This window comes from Oryx dammah, unplaced genomic scaffold (assembly GCF_014754425.2).
Source record: "Oryx dammah isolate SB20612 unplaced genomic scaffold, SCBI_Odam_1.1 HiC_scaffold_6, whole genome shotgun sequence".
NCBI lineage: Eukaryota > Metazoa > Chordata > Mammalia > Artiodactyla > Bovidae > Oryx > Oryx dammah.
The window spans coordinates 6,124,142-6,136,453 of record NW_024070190.1 but is presented as its reverse complement, the minus strand read 5'-3'; the positions used below and the strand labels follow the sequence as shown (position 1 = coordinate 6,136,453).

At 41.8% G+C, this 12,312-nt stretch overlaps 2 long non-coding RNA genes across 3 annotated transcripts; both read right to left on the bottom strand.

The window, feature by feature from the left end:
* Window positions 1-789: 789 nt before the first annotated feature.
* LOC120865408 lies at window positions 790-3,710 on the bottom strand. The gene is made up of 2 exons (XR_005721391.1): window positions 3,312-3,710; window positions 790-2,207 (listed from the first exon to the last, which is right to left on the bottom strand). It is a non-coding gene; the product is annotated as an uncharacterized LOC120865408 (long non-coding RNA).
* Window positions 3,711-3,747: 37 nt separating this feature from the next.
* Window positions 3,748-8,523, bottom strand: LOC120865407. 2 transcript variants are annotated; one of them, XR_005721390.1, is made up of 6 exons: window positions 8,347-8,523; window positions 6,672-6,866; window positions 6,280-6,381; window positions 4,925-5,032; window positions 4,291-4,370; window positions 3,748-3,784 (listed from the first exon to the last, which is right to left on the bottom strand). It is a non-coding gene; the product is annotated as an uncharacterized LOC120865407 (long non-coding RNA). The 2 variants fall into 2 exon arrangements; XR_005721389.1 differs by lacking the exons at window positions 3,748-3,784; window positions 4,291-4,370 and having other exon boundaries at window positions 4,757-5,032; window positions 8,347-8,517.
* Between the last annotated feature and the right edge of the window lie 3,789 nt (window positions 8,524-12,312).

Genomic DNA, 12,312 nt, shown 5'->3' with positions numbered 1-12,312 from the left:
GTAATGGTATGACACAGTGAGTGGGTCAGGGGCAATGAGGGACAGCACTGGGCCCCAGCCTCTTTGGGTCTATCTTTTTCCGTCTTCCTCTCACTCTTCTCATCACAGCCATGTGGAAGGAGCAAGGTGGTAGGGAGGGGAAGAGGTGCAGAAGCAGGACATAGGTGACAAGATGAGAGTCTCTGCATTGTCAATACCAGGGACTAGTGTTGGGGAGGGTGCCTGGCGAGGAGGCTAAGGTGGAAAGGGACTCTCTATCTCTATGCTGCCCCCTCTCTATCTTTTCTCCAGCAAAGCTCCTATTTCCAACAGATACTCACTGCAGAAATGAGAGAGGAGGGGGCGAGGAGGGGTTGTCATGTGGAAGACAGTATTGGCTAAACTCAGACATGGTGTGATGCAGTGATGATTCTGCAGTGGCAAAGGAACCCAGCAAAGACAGGCAAAGTGTGTGTGTTCGCAGGAGCGTGCGGGTACCTCAACTGTTATGAAGCGGAGGGACAGGGAATCTCTGGAATTGCCCAGTTGGGGTGTTGGGGAGGGGCAGGTGCAAGCGGCCTGTGTAGATCAATGTCCTGAAGTCAAGGAGGGGCTGCCCAGGCCCAGAGCCTCCTAGCAGAAGGGAAGACACAGGGCTTGGCTCAGTGGTTCTACCTCGGTGGCTTCTGAGGTTCATGCCAAGAACTCCTTGATGGACTCCTACAGGATTGGCATTGGCCTTCAGTGGAAAGAATGGCTCCCCTAGGGTAAGACCAAGAGGGTGTAGATTAAAGAAAAGCATGCTAGTCATCTGATGGTCAGATTGCTTGTTTTGTTTTGGTTTTTAATTAAGAAGGTTAAAGGACATATTTCGAATTTGCTTTTAAGCCTTTCCCCAAACTCCCAGAATGGTTCCAATTCTATGCACTGTTTTTCTATAACAATATATAAAAAGATTTCAGGTTGCAAAACTTGCCTTCTCCACTTAGACTTCATTCTATTACTATTAGAAGTAACTGTTTAAATTTAAATGGAGTCAGTTTAATTATTGAAAGCCTATAGATGAACAGTATTTAGGTAACTATAACACGTATGTATATTTCAAAATCAAAGTATAAGAACTCTGAGGGCTTCCCAGGTGGCCCAGTGGTAAAGAATCCTCCTGCCAATGCAAGAGAGTCAGGAGACACAGGTTTGATCCTTGTGTCGGGAAGATCCCCTGGAGGAGGGCATGGCAACCCATTCCCATATTCTTGCCTGGAGAATCCCATAGACAGAGGAGTTTGGTGGGCTACAGTCCATGGGATTGCAAAGAGTTGGACGTGATGGAAGCGATTGAGCAGGCATGCTATATACATATATAAACTGAATCACTTTGCTGTGTACCTAAAACTAACATAACACTGTAAATTAACCATATTTCCATCTTTAAAATGGTTTTAAAAAGATGAGAAAAGAGCAAAAATCTCAAAAATAAAAGGTTTCATTCACTAAATTATACAAGGAGTGTATATATATATATATATAAAATCTATATATAAATGTGTATATTTCACTGTTAGTTCACTGCTGTTATTTTTGTTATAACAGCAACTAACATCTTTTAAAAAGAAGGTTCTGAAATCTTGCCCTGGCTTCCAGAATTCTGGGCAGAATAGTCCATTGTAAGGTCTAATTATGTATTCACTCCCTGCGGTATGGTCTGCTGGGCAAAAATAAAGATAACTGCAGAAAAGATGGCTTTGGACAAGTTTGGCTAAACATAGCCTTCAAGTGTGTAAACTCTATCCTCTTCCAGGGTGCATTTCCAACATCAAATAGTGATGAATTAAAGCTTTACTTTATCTTCTTCGTAATGAGTAGGCTCACTCGACAGGACACTTCAAACAGGAAATAAAAGGCAACGTCATTACATTCTCTGTCCACAAGGCTGTCTTACGCACTTAGTTCCAGTCCATTCAGCTTACAGAGTCCTGGCTGTGAACATCCTCTGAGGTTACGATGCTGTTCGGGTGTCCGGCGTCATCACTTTCCATTCCCTCCGGCGTCTGGAGTCTCATTTTAGCTGCCGAGATCACGCGGCTTGTCGATCACGTCACTTGTGGATCCTGGGGCTGTTTCGCCTCTACGGTCCAGCGTCCCCACTCCCAACACCCAGGGTCACGTACCGTGCGTGTGATTTAGAAGATGAGGATCTAACCAGAAGGCTTTTCCTGCAACAGATGTTTCTGGAGGAAAGTGTGAGACACAGAGTACAAACTTAGGGTTAGCAAAGGGGAAGGAGGGTAGGGACAATTAGGAGTTTGGGATTAGCAGATACACACTACTATATATAAAACAGATAAACAACAAGGTCCTACTGTATAACACAGGGAACTATATTCAATACCTTATAATAAAATACGATGGAAGTATATGGTTATAAGTTTCATATATATATATGTAGTATATATATCTGAATCATTTTGCTAAGTGATTCAACATTGTAAATCAACTATACTTCAATAAAATAAATAAATACAGAAAGTGTGAGCAAGGCAACTTCTCAGTGTGCAGCAATTAATTCGGCCCCACTACCTAGGTAGCTGTAACCCACATCACTTTTTCTCTAGAGTAAGCGACAACAGAGTAAAAATCCCCCTCCGAATTCCCAGGGCTCCAATTGTCCTTCAAATCCTCTCACAAGTCCACCAAGACCACCCTCACATAGGTGGGGGCAGGGATTCTCAGTAAACCATTTTTTCACCCAGGAATATCTCTTTAGGATGATCACTTTTACTTCATTGCTATTCAGTTCCAGACCTAGAAACGTAAAGAGGGAAATCCAGAAATAGGATTGGAAGACAAAGCAAGCAAGCAGTGGAACAAAATCCTTTCTCAGAGTTAAAAGGACTTTGTGGAATTTCCTTTCTTAATAATCCTCAGGATCATCAAAAATAGGTTCCGGCTGCCCTTCTGGGTCCTGCAAAGTTCTTGGTCATGTACCCCCTCCTAATTTGAACACCAAGCTGGGCAGGTGGGAGACCTTGGGGCAGGGGTCCCTTACAGAGCAGCTGCACAGAAGCCTCGGGAGCTCAGGGTTGCCAACCCTCCCATAGCGGCTTGCCAGGTTTCCAGAGTGTTAGAATAGTAAACAGTTGTTTCTCCGAAACAGAGATGGGGTTACCCACAGCCTCACATGCTAAATTTAAGTTTAATGAAGCTCTTTCCTAACAACCCAGATCAGTGATTTTAAACAGGCTGGTGGCGAGGCGAGATCCATCTCTCGGGGTTCGGGGGAAGCAACTGGCGAGTGTGGTCTGAGAAAGCTCTCAGGTGATTCTGTGTTCCACCTGCAAACCCCAGGGCCTCTTCAGAAAACCGCTGGCACAGATCTCGGATGCTGACAGAGGCCCTCTCTGGCTTCTGCAATTTGCCCACAATGTTCCTGACATTTCAGAGTTAACCTCTGAAGCACTTAGGGAAGATGACACAAGCCTCCCCTGCCAATACTTCCATGTGAACTTTCTCACACAGAGCATACAGAGAACGAAGTGCATATAATCAAACGTTGACAACAGTCGGCTGAGTAGTTAGGTTTGATCCTTGGAGCGGAAGATCTTCAGCAGAAGATCTCAAGTGTGAATTTGGATGTCATCAATCACGTCTTCCATAAGCCCTGTAGAACAGGGATAGTTGTACAGTCTGAAGCAAAAGAGGAGGCAGATACATCCTTCCACTGCCCTGACTCAGATGCGTTTTCCCGCTCCATATCCTATACTCATGCCCTGAGCTTTTGAGGGAAGTGTCCTTCTTGCAGAGATGCCTGGAAAGAGGGGAAACACAGGCATTATTTATCTGAGCTGTGATGGGAAAGATCTTATGACTTTTGAAATCCAAAGGCATATTAGGGAAACAAAAATGAGCCTGCATTTTCAAAGCTGCTGGTCGTTTTCTGTTTGGTAAGGCACGAAGAATTTTACATAATTGTGGGGACGACTGTTCCTTCTGAGGTTAACACTTATATTGGCCATTTACTTATGCAAATAAAAGATAAAGCCCCAAATTGAAACATGAGACCTTGGCAGACACCCCTTGATGGCTTCCAAACTAATGACCACATCTATGCCACTCTGGTTCTCAAAGAGGTCCTGAGACCCTTTCAGGGGGTCTGTGAGATTGGAACTATTTTTCCAACACAAAGAACTTGGTTTTGCTACTCCTATCCTCTCACAAGTGTATAGTCAAATTCTCCCAATGTTATATGACATGTGATAATGGAACAGATTGCTGGAGCTGATAGGAGAATCTAGCTATCTTCTATGAACATACCACATAGGGACCTCCCTGGCAGTCCAGGGGTGGAGACTTTGTCTTCCAATGCAAGGGGTACAGGTTTGATCCCCACATGCCTCATGGCCAAAAGAGCAAAACACAAGACAGAAGCATTATTATAACAAATTCAGTAAAGACTCTGATAATTGTCCACATCAAAAAAATCTTTAAAATGACAAAAGTCAATTTTACAACCTAAACAAAAAGAGACATAATAAAGATGTGCAAAAATAATGCTAAACAATGCTACTGCATTCACTATATTTTTTTGAAAATACAGTTATGTTTCATAAAAATATATTCTTTGTGTGAAACCAATATTATGGGTTTGTTATTGTTATTTTTAAATGAAGTAATAAATATTCTTTAAATTTCTGTTTTTTTCTTTTTAAAATTATTATTGTGATCAAATATATATCATGATTTAACATTTTAACTGTTTTAAATGTACAGTTCAGTGGCATTAAGTACATTCATATTATTGTACAACCATCGCCACTATCCATATTCAGAACTTTTTCATCATCCCAAACTAAACTGTACTAAACATTAATGCCTCATTAGCCCTTTCTCCCAGGCCCTGGTAACCACTATTATACTTTGTTTCTATGAATTTGACTACACCAGGTACCTCATACAAGTGGAATCATACAGTATTTGTCCTCTTGTGGCTGGCTCCCATCACTTAATATTTCCAAGATTCATCTATGCTGCATCAGAATTTCATTCTTTTCTAAGGCTGTATAATATTCCAGTGTAAGTACATACCACAGAATTTCTGTTTTGTCATTTGTAATGAATGTCTTAGCAATTTTAAGACACTTCCTTTTACTTAATTTTTTGTAATTTCAAAGTAGTTAAAATACTGATGTTTCAACATAACTGGTTTTCATCATGTTCTTCTACTCAAATAATGCAGGAATTTTCATTATTGGTGGTTGGAATGTGTGACAGTACAGTTACTTTGGAAAATGGTTTGGCAGTTTTTTTTAAATAAAATTAAATATAGATATTTATTTGATAGTAATATACCAAGTTATTTTCTTAGCTTTGACAAATGTTCCATGAAATTGTATTAAGACGTTAACAACAGGGGAAACTGGGCATATTGGAACTTCTTACTTACTCTCTTTACAACTTTTCTGAAAATAGAAAATTGTTCCCAAGTAAAAAATTTTTAACTGAAAATAATTCTCAGTTTTAGTATCTGCTATGGTAAATATTGGGCTTCCCTAGTAGCTCAGCTGGTAGAGAATCCACCTGCAGTGCAGGAGACCCCGGTTCAATTCCTGGGTCAGGAAGATTCACTGGAGAAGGGATAGGCTACCCAGTATTCTTGGGCTTATACTGGGCTTCCTGGGTGGTGCTAGTGGTAAAGAACCTGTCTGCCAATACAGGAGATTCAAGAGATACAGGTTCAATCCCTGGGTCGGGAAGGTGCCCTGGAGTAGCAAATGGCAACCCACTCTAGTATTCTTGCCTGGAGAATCCAGTGGACAGAGGAGCATGGCAGGCTACAGTCTGTAGGGTCACAAAGAGTTAGACATGACTGAAGTGATTAAGCATACCGCACATGGTAAATACTGAGAGATATAAGCCACATAAATCAAAAGCTCTTTATGGTTCCACAGAGAAACTGAGGAAAACAAACAGGAAACAGACATTTGTTTGCCTGGCCTACCTTGCAGCCAGCAAGGCCATGCGTCTGAGTTCTCACCAATGAGACCAAGAAATAGGTGAGAGCTGTTTCTCAGAAATCTGCTTTCTCCCAAAAAGTCCAGGTGGGAGACAAGGACAAGCTGGCATGACCTGTGCCCTCCCTCTTGACTGGAATGCCTGGGCTGAGGCGTCTGTGTTGCAATTGTGAGGCACCACACACATGGCCTTCTGGACATGCAGCCTCATTATTCTTTTCATCACCTCAGACTCATTTAAGCTGTTGGTAAAACTTTCTGCTCTTAGCATCCAAAGCATGGCAAAGGATACAGTTACCTAAGAGGCTCGGTGGCAGGCAGTGCTGCAGATCCTAGTTGCTGAATGTTTATTCATTTTTTTCCCTCTTACATGTACTTACAGATTACTTTGTGCCTAAAACAAACAAAAACACACAAAAAGAAAGTGTGGACTCTGGCAGGAGTATGTGTGTGTGTGTTTTGAAAGTTGCTGACCCCTCAGCGGCTGCGCAGAAGATGAGGGCGCTATCTTCCATCTCTGGCAAGAGCAGAGCTGCTGAGGCTCCAGAGATAGCATGTGGGGAGAGCCCCGGAAAGGGCTCAAGGGCCAGCCTCCCCTTTCCCCACACCTGCCAAGCCCCAGCACCCTGGAATGATGCCCTTCCCACATAGTGCTACCCAGAGACCCAAAGTGCGAAGACTCACCTCCCTCAGCATCATAACCAAGGAGGGGAAGAGGGTAGACCTAGTCCACTTATGTGGACTTCCTCAGAGGCCAAACCTGAGCAATTCCAGTGAGGCTTCAGAGAAGAGAGCTGCCTCTGGGGTGCTTTTACCTCCCTTCATCAGTTGGCTAATCCATTCCGCTTTCAACCTTGCTTCCTCTCCCATCTATGTGTGCTGGAGAGAAGGTGGGTTGGGATTCAAAGCACAGAAGTAATGACTCTGCCTGGCTTACCTGGGAATCTAACACAGGATGCTAGCCTTATGACCTCCAGAGCCCAGTCACATAAAAATTTGGTGATACAAGATGCAGACATAGAGAACAGACTTGTAGACACAGTGGAGGGGAGAGGATAGAATGAATGGAGAGGGTAAAATGAATTGAGAGGGTAACATTGATATAAATACAATAGATAGCTAGTGGGAAGCTGCTATACAGCACAGGGAGTTCAGCTGTATGCTCTGTGATGACCTAAAGGGGTGGGATGGAGGGGGTTGGGAGGGAAGGTCAAGAGGGAGGGGATATATATATACATATGACTGATTCAAAATTACTGTACAGCAGGAACTAACACAACATTGTAAAGCAATTATCCTTTAATAAAAAGAAATTGGTGATACAGAAAGAGATGGCAAAGGTTTCCTGAATCTCAGATCACACAAGTACCAGCTTTCAGGGTTCTTCAGTTCCTCCTCAAATTCAAAGCTGAGATTTACCTAGGGACTAGATAGAATTGATGTTTCCATGTAACTTGGTATTGGAAAAAGGAAATATTATATAGAGAAAAAAGAACTGGACAAAGAAAGAAGTTTGATGGGTTTCTTTTAGGTTAACAATAAAAAAGACAGAATAAAAGCTAATTCCCAAGCCTAAGGGAATATTCTTTTATCCATAATGATTATCGTAAGGAACAGGAAAAATGGAACTTGAATATTTATTTTGTTGTGGTTAATGACAGCAATGAAGGAGAAGGAGGAAGGCAAGGAGGAGGAAGAGAAGAAAAAGAGTAAGAAGAAGAAGGAAAGGGAAAGAGGAGGCAACAAGCAGAAGCAGAAATGATTGTATCTAGCACAGTAAAATAATATTTTAAGTATAACTAGTAATATATGGTAATATGCTATATATATATATACATTCATGTATGTAATTATAAATATATTATAAATATAATTAATATAATAAATAATATATTAATTATATAATTATATAATATGCTATATATATACATTCATGTATGTAATTATAATTTCCTAGATCATTTGGCTTCTACATTTAATTAGAAAATATTTAATTATAATATGTATAGTTACATGTATAAAATTAATAATAGTATTCCTGTATTTTTGGAATTAGTAAAAATGGAATTATACAATGATATAAAAGTGCACTACTGAAATATATATGAATGTGTGACTAAGCAAACTGAATGTTTCCTCTTTCTAATCTGCTTTTTATCCCTGGATGAAATGAGGTGACATAACGAAAGCATTCCTCATCGTGTTGGCCCATAGTACATGCTTCATAAGCTTTAATCGCTTAGGTTTCAATCTTGGGATCAACCAATCAACATGCATCTCCTGAACAGCTCAACTACTATTGTACATTTCAGACTTGGAGGGAAAAAAAGGCCAGTTCCTAATCTACAAGGCTACTTACCTCTACTTTCAGACGTATTCCAGTTTGGAAGGCAAACTTTCTGGTCACCCTAGGAATAAGTGACTGTGACTGGTGATCACGGCTCAGAAGCATCCTTCATGCTGCATTTTATCTAGCTTCTTTTTCCCTTTCCTTTCCTTTCTCCATGTCACTGCCAGATTTTTTGGATGTTTTTTTCTGAAAACAAAACAAGAACATTCATTAGCAGCTCTTTCACATGAAAATAAAGAATTGTAACCTTTATTATAAGTCCAGCAGTGAATAATTTCTTGAAAAGCTGTATGCAAAACACTGTTGTTTTTGGCTTAGCCGATGAAGACAAGGGCAGAAGCTGGTTGGCACAGAGGTGACCTAGAACAAACTTGTTGTTCTTCAAGTAGCCTGACCTAACTAACCCTATGGGTCTGAATGTAAGCACGGTATAAAATCAGTAGGTGACACAATGAGACAGCAATGTAGATCTCTGATCTTTTAAAGCATTATTATAATGAGTGGTACAAGGAAGATGTGTTTTTGGATGTCAATTATCATTGGTATCAAAGGGAATAAGGAATTAAAATTTTATTTAGTCCCTAAGCAGTCAATTAAGATGTGATCCACCCAAGCAATGTGATTTGAGAACTTAGATTCTTGTTTCGATTCCTCTGAAAATAGTAGATATTGACTTGATCTGAATTTAGTATGGCCCTTTTGGCAACAGGCACAATTTGTGAGAATTATTTGTTTGGCAGTGTGTCATGCGTGTGTGCTCAGTAGCTCAGTGGTGTCCAGCTCTTTGCAACCCTATGGACTGCAGCCTGCCAGGCTCCTCTGTCCATGGGATTTTCCAGGCAAGACTACTGGGGTGAGTTGCCATTTCCGCCTCCAGGAGTTCTTCCTGACCCAGGGATTGAATCCACCTCTCTTGTGTCTCCTGCACTGGCAGTGGTAAAGGCCATTTTACCCTCCTAATGTAGAGGGCTGCCTTCAAGTTGGGTACCTGGTTGAGCCCTGGAACCCTTAGTGTGAGAAATGCACTCAGTTCAGACTTACAAAACTGTTACAGGATGGGAGGATTCAGAATTGACTCTTGTAGCCAGATTTCCTCTCCTGGAATATGTATATTTTTGGTACAAGCAATGTTACATTAGTGTTCAGTGTGCTTAGATACCTTCTGAAAAGCATAAAGTTTCAGAGGTGAGGGGTATGTTCAATTAACCTTGGCAGAATAAAAGCCAACTCTTTGCTGGAACCTATGCAGTATCTTGTTGGTTTGGATGATACTCTTATCCTAAGCATTGGCATACTGATATAAACGCTAATCCTTTTATGAATAAGTTTGACTCCATTTTGATTCTGGCTTCTATTTTTGGTCTCCTGGAAAATGGGCTTCCCTGATGGCTCAAATGGTAAAGAATCTGCCTGCAATGCAGGAGACCCAGGTTTGATCCCTGGGTTGGGGAAATGCCCTGGAGAAGGGAATGGCTACCCACTCCAGCATTCTTATCTGGAGAATTCTGTGGACAGAGGAGCAAGTCGGGGGCAGGGGAGGGCGGGGCTACAGTCCATGGGGTCGCAAAGAGTTGAACACTACTGAGGGACTAACTGTGCCAACTCTTCTGGAAAATGTCTTATGTGCCCGACAAATATCCTGTTGGGCCCACATTCTGAGGTGGATCGCAGTCTATGCTGCTGCAAAAACCCTCTTGCTCCAATGCTGAACTCAAGCATTCTGCTGCTAAATTCAAAGAATGGTAACTGTTTCTCAGATTTCAGAAAATGATGATCTGATGGATAGGATTTTCTCAATTCCAAATTATTTTTTTCCATACTTTTCTTTAAGAACTTGGGTTGATCAAAGACAAAATGAGTAAACAGATAGCAAATAAACTAAAACTCATGCTTTGATAGGTTTCCTGTTTTCCTTATGAGTGACCCAGGCAGTTCAAATCTGTGTTATTCAAAAAAGATCAGAAGTATTCATCTTCTGGAACACTGACACTCCTGCTGTGTGTGTGTGCTTAGTTGCTCAGTCATGTCCGACTCCTTGCGACCCCATGGACTATATAGCCCGCCAGGCTCCTCTGTCTATGGAATTCTCCAGGCAAGAATATCTGGGTGGGTAGCCATTCCCTTCTCCAGAGGATCTTCCCGACTCAGGGATCGAATCCGGTCTCCTATATTGCAGGCAGATTCTTTACCATCTGAGCCACCAGGGAGGCCCTGACATTCCTGCTGCTGCTGCTGCTGCTAAGTCGCTTCAGTCCGACTCTGTGCAACCCCATAGATGGGACCCCACCAGGCTCCCCCGTCCCTGGGACTCTCCAGGCAAGAACACTGGAGTGGGTTGCCATTTCCTTCTCCAATGCATGAAAGTGAAAAGTGAAAGGGAAGTCACTCAGTCGTGTCTGACTCTGAGCGACCCCATGGACTGCAGCCTACCAGGCTCCTCCGCCCACGGGATTTTCCAGGCAAGAGTACTGGAGTGGGGTGCCATTGCCTTCTCCGGCTACAACCTATTAAGGACTTTTCTGCCTAGGGCAGTGAGGAAAACCCAGATGACCTGGTGTACAGAGGAGAGGAAGGAGCAAAAGAAGTGGGAGGATGAGACTGGACCTCACCCTGCCCTATTCTAACAAGGGCTTGCCCAGTTCTGCATACCAGCCTCTGCTGAGTGGATGAGCAGACTGGCAAAACACGTGTAACTAAAAGAACAATTTCTCAGTAAGCCTGTTTGTTGGGGTGTAGAAACAGCTGAAAGGTTCTTAGTGGTTTTTAAGATGACTTTTCCAAATGACACTTGTTCACGACCCAAAATTTATTTGTAAAACCAAAACTTTGAACAGGACCGGCTACGTAATTTATGGAGCCCAATGCAAAATGAAAATGCAAGGCCTCTTGTTGAAAACTGAAGACTTTCCAGTGGAGACAGCAGAGCATGAAGCCAAGCACAAGAACCTTCTGAGCGGAGGGGGAGAGCCTGGGGTACTGCACGGGTTGTGTGCCCAGGAAGAGCTTTACTCAGCAACTTTCCTTTGACTAGTTTTCTCAACAGCCACAAACTCGTGTTCTTGGGGGCAAGGCCCCTAGAAAACAGCCACAGAGACCTAGGGGAACACGTGGGACATTCCCATCTTGGGCTCCTGTCTGTGTTTTAACCAGCCTTCCAGGTAATTCTGTCTCACACTCATGTTTGAGAACCACTGGCACATGATGGATTTTGGTGCTTAAAATGATGGAGAAGGACAAATGTTGTATGGTATCACTTATATGTGGACTCCAGAAAATGCAACAAACTAGTGAATATAGCAAAGAAGAAACAGACTCGCAGATATCGAGAACAAACTAGTGGTTATCCGTCAGGAGAAGAAAGTGGGGAGGGTCAAAGACAGGGGTGAGGGATTGAGAGGCACAAACTATTATACATAAAATAAATAAGCTATGAGGGTATATTGTACAACACAGGGAATATAGCCAATATTTTATAACAATTATAAATGGAACATAACTTTTACAAATTATAAACCACTATGTCATACACTACAACTTACATAATATTGTGTATCAACTATACTTTGATAAAAAATAAAAATAATAATAAAATGAAATACCATGTAAAAATAAATAAGATAATGGATTTGGAGGGTTTTATCGTCCTTTTTTAATTGTTATCTTCCTTTTTTAAAAATTCATTTAAAATTTTATTTTTTGGCTTCTATTATGTGGGATATTAGTTCCCTGACCAGGGATCAAATTCATGCCCTCTGCATTGGAAGTACAGAGTCTTAATCACTGGACCTCCAGAGAAGTCCCAAAATGATGAATTTTGGAATGGAAGGAATCTCAGGGATCATGAGGCCTATCTCATGTACAAGAAAATTAAGGGTGGGGTGAAGCAGAGTGAGGCCTAGAGTTCATGGTTAACTCTCTACTCATGTGCTGAACAATTTTTAGAGCACCAAATGGTCTATGGTTCATCACTCATGG